This window comes from Delphinus delphis, chromosome 3 (assembly GCF_949987515.2).
Source record: "Delphinus delphis chromosome 3, mDelDel1.2, whole genome shotgun sequence".
NCBI classification, from domain to species: domain Eukaryota; kingdom Metazoa; phylum Chordata; class Mammalia; order Artiodactyla; family Delphinidae; genus Delphinus; species Delphinus delphis.
In genome coordinates, this window is record NC_082685.1 from 164,900,648 (window position 1) to 164,905,592 (window position 4,945).

The window sequence follows — 4,945 nt, forward strand, 5'->3', positions numbered from 1 at the left end:
CACAACAAACTCACTATCAGAGCCAAAAGCTAAAAGAGTTTTAAATCAGAGTTAGGAGTGAGCTGATGGAGAAGGGGCTTTCCAGAGGAGAAAAGCTGGAAGGGAGTGCCTTCAAGGATGCTCTGGTACTCATGCTGCTCTGCCCCCCCTACATGAGTGGGCAGCCTTGCTAGCACTGAATTGAGGTTGAGATCCAAATGTTTGCTAGATGTCACTGGGCATAGATCATTATTATAGATTCTTCCTACACGTTGCTACAAGTCCCTAGCAGAAAAGGGCAGAAGTGTCAAAAGAAATTGAGGTCTTCATTTTGCCAGGACCCTGCTTTGCAAAGTATGTGTCATTCCTTACTGCTGTCCCTCCAGTAGTGGCAATTATGGGGCTGAAGGAAACTTAGCGAAAGTAGATGGCCTCTGCTTCTGCTTGGGGGTAACCATCATGTCCCCCAAGGCCCAGTGCATGGGAACTTCATCTAACCTTACAGAGGGTGTGGTTCTGGCCTCTTCCTGTCACACTTCGGCCCACCTGAAATGATGCGGAAGCAATGCAGATCACTTCTGTTGTAGACCTGATCGATTGTTTGGGTGGGAAAAAGACATGAAAATAGGTTTTATAAATCAGTTTTAAAAGTGGTTAGAAACTAAAATGAGGTCTAAATGTCTGTTCCTGGCAATCTGGATCAACACAAGAGATCTGGGCTGCATAAATTAACAGTCCATATAATTAAGACCATGTTTTCCTCTCATGTGTCGTGCTGTTCTCCCCTCCTTTCCTGCTCTGTACCACTGTGTATCCACGGTCATATTTACTTTCTCTCTCTCTGTTTTAGATCAAAGTATGATGCATTCGGAATATCTCTGACAACGATTACTTTGGAGTATATTTGATCTCATCTCGTTTTTATAGCCAAAATTTCTTTCTTCATGATTGTGTGAATTCTTAGGAGGAAGTAATTCTTGTAAATCACTGTGTTAAGCCATAACTAGAAAAAAAGAGTCACCTAAACCTAACAAAGAGTCACCTAAACCTAACAAAAAAAATAAGCTACTCCTGATTGCTTAATTTGTTAACATTACCCAAATCTCCTCTGCTACAGTAGAATCTATGATTACCTAAACCATGTTTTGTGCCTGGCAGGAAGAGTCGATTTTAAAAATTGGTATTATCAATTTAACTATAACAAGACAATATTCAGATTGGTGGGTAATTGAGGAAGGATAATATTTTATAAAATGAAAATTCTCTATCATCATTTATTATATATGTAGGGAGCTATAAATGTACAAGGGTAAGTATTAATAACAACAGAAACTTGCAATGAAAGGTTGCCTTTGGGTTTCCATTTCTAATATACTACCTTGCAATTTAAATTATGTTGGACCAATTTTAATCTATGAATGGCTGAAGAGCCTTGGATACCATTGTTAAATGTTCTTTTTTTCTCACATTTGGAGAAAAGACCGCAAGTTCCTGTGTCTATACTTTGCAGTCAACATTGGTGGGATACAGGCACATATATGGGGGGTTTGTACATCTCTCCCCCCAAAAATGGTCATTAGTCATGCCTTGGAAGGACCATAGCCACCATGTCCCATTCATCAATGTCCTACCATTATTCCATCCTGCTCCCATGAAGGCTGCCCTAGTCATAACTAGGAGAAGTAAATCCACAGTATCCACTCTTCTAGACTACATCTGACTATTCACTGGAATAAGTCAAAGAAATTGTATATCTTTTCTGGGATTCTGTTTTCTCTTTCTTCATACAATAAGGAGTTGGCACAAATAAGCATTAATATCCTTTGCAGATCTGGGGTGATGTGGTTCTGTATTAACCTTACTGTATTGAATTCAGAAAGTCAAGTTCATGTTTTCTTTTTTTTTTTCACTCCTTCTGAATCAGTGCGATTCATTCTATTGCCTAGTCACAGGTTGTATCTTTCATCCCGCTCATTTGTCCCAGAAATGTTCACAACAGGTAGATGCTAGACTATGGTGGGTAGATGGAATAATATTCTCTGCCAGAGGAAAGCCATTACAAAGATTATGTAATACTGAAGTCTGACTAGCAACACCTTCCTAAAGCTGAGAAGCTTTGTTTATTTATTTTTTCATTGTTGTTCACTCAGCAGATGTTTCTAGAGTATCACCATATATATCCACACATATATGTCTCTTCTTGGATGCAGGAGATGAGCCGTGTCCCCAGACCACAGGACATGGGAGACCATGAAGCCTACTCCCAGCTGCTGGGGAAACAAAGCAAGAAGCAACAATCTGGGTCTTCTAGAAGTTAACAAAATTATGTCTGGGGAATCCTGTCTTGAGGGGGAGAAAGAGAAACAAGTCTTTATGCATGAAAACCCAGAATGCCCAGTCCTACCATTTCATTTCAATTACATTTCATTGTAATTCCTAAGCGATATCCTTTCTCTGTGGGGCAGGAGAAAGAGTCTCAGCTCCTAGGTTAAAAGGGAACCATTCAAGATTGGACCAGGGCAGAAACCACGCTATGGTTTTCAAGATCATATGCAGCATCTTCATCCATGTGTCCAGTCTGATGGTTGCAACCAACAGATACGCCAATGCAGATTAAAGTCTATAGGACCATGCATCCTCTGAACAAAGTATAGCCATTCAGTGTTCAATGCCAGTGACAGTCTATGCAGTGCGGAGTGAATAAAACTGATGTCCGTATGGTAACCTCACGCTTTGTGAACTCTTCCTATAGCACAATAAAACCCTGAGCTGTTCAAGTGAGTTTGTGATGGGGAAGGAATCATTAAATGTGTAGGGAGGGCTTCCCTGATGGTGCAGTAGTTAAGAATCTGCCTGCCAGTGCAGGGGACACGGGTTCAAGCCCTGGTCCGGAAAGATCCCACATGCCGCAGAGCAACTAAGCCTGTGTGCCACAACTACAGAGCCTGTGCTCTAGAGCCTCCAAACCACAACTACTGAGGCTGCGCACCACAACTACTGAAACCCAAGTTCCTAGAGCCCGTGGTCTGCAACAAGAGAAGCCTAAGCACCACAACGAAGAGTAGCCCCTGCTCGCCGCAACTACAGAAAGCCCGCAGGCAGCAACAAAAACCCAACGCATCCAAAAATAAATAAATAAATAAATTGGGGGGAAAAATGTATAGGGAAACCTCAGAAAAGAATTTTTTATTTTTTCTAAACAACTCTCCTACAAATATGTTTGAAAAAACTTTGCATTTATTGAAGAGAGCACTCAACTTTAACTTCACAGGTTTGGGCCCTAGGAATATCACTAAACGTCTAGCTGTAGGAAAGTCACTTCTCTGGCTCTAATTCTTAAATGTGAAAAATGAAAAGCACATCTCTGCTTTTCTATATAGCCCACAGCTATTATATTATAGTACATCCAGTGTGAGGAAAACCCACCTCAAGCTTTCTTCAGCAAAAACTAGGAATTTAAAGGTGCATTTAAATGTCAAGGCCAACAGTATATGAGGGCTGACTCTGGGGGCTGATGAGTTCTGAGCACTGGTCTTGCTCTCTCTTCTCTGGGCACTGATGTTCATTGCATAGAATCCATTCTTTGGCAGGTTCAGGTCCCTCCTCATGGTGGCAAGATGGCTGCCAGCATCTTCAGGTAAACATCCTATCTCAGACAGAGAGGCTTATTTTGCCCAGCCTGCTATATCAAAAATTCTGGGATTCGTTCTGACTTGATGAATTTAGACCTCATGCTCATCCTTGAATGGATCTCCCCTGGCCAGGTGAGTGGTTATGTTAACTGTTAACACTTGGTCATGTGCTTCTTCCTGGATTCAGAGATGAGGACAGCCCCAAATAAGAGACATACAAAGATTGATGCAGGGGTGTTGGTTCCTCCAAAGGAAGTCAGGGTAAAGAGGAGGGAACGAATGTGGGGAAGGCCAAAAATAGCCGTTGTCCAACCTTTATCCCTGAACCGCTCAAAGGCATTTTCACTGTCACTGAGCTTTAACATGGGAGGAAGTGATGCTTAATGTTTAAGGACACAAATAGTATTTAATGTCAGATTTGGGTCCACATCTTGGAAATGTTACTTTTTAACTACATGTCTTTGGGCAATTTCCAATCCTCTGTGCACCTCAATTTAATAATCTGTAAAGTGGAGATAATGTTGATTCAATAGAGTGGTCAAGAAGGCAGATTGATACTGTGTCTGTCAATTGTTTAGCATTTTAAGAGCTAAATAAATGGTAAGGATTCTGCCCTTTCCCAAAAGCTTCTGGCTTCAGATTCTTTCACTGCGAATTCTTTCCATTCCCCAAGAAACAGATAATTCCCATGCAATTTGAATTGTTCTGGTGCATAGAAAATAAGAAAAGCTTAACAACTTTTTGATAAATCTAGCATAACATGGATAATCAAATTGATCAAATATAGCACCAGAAAAATCTCCAGACCAATCTTCCCTGTAAATAAAGGAGTGGTATTTCTAAATTAAACAGCAAATAGAATCAGCCATATATAATGAGATTAGGATCCCATGACTGGTAGGGTTGATTTCAGGGTTGCAAGTATTAACTCATGTACTCTGCTCTCATTACCCTTCCTTCCCCAGAGAGATGGCATCAGACAGGACAGCTGGAGTGACTTGAGTGCACAAAATAATTTCTTATTTATAGAACTTGGACACTCCAGTTGGAAACCTCTTCCCTACATAATCTTGTCCAGCCTCATGGACGTGCAAGTAAATTCCAAGTGCATATTTCTAGCCCTTGTGACTCCCCCAAAACTCCAAATTTATCACCCACTGCTTAGTAATATATTTTCCTGGAATAGGCACCTAAGACTGAAAATGCCTACAATAGAGCTCTTGATTTTAACTTCCCCCCAATCTTCCCTTCTTGAAAAATGGCACCATTGGTCACCAGTGGGGCATGTCAACAACCCCAAAGTATTCTTGATTTCTCTCTTTCCCTTACTCCCC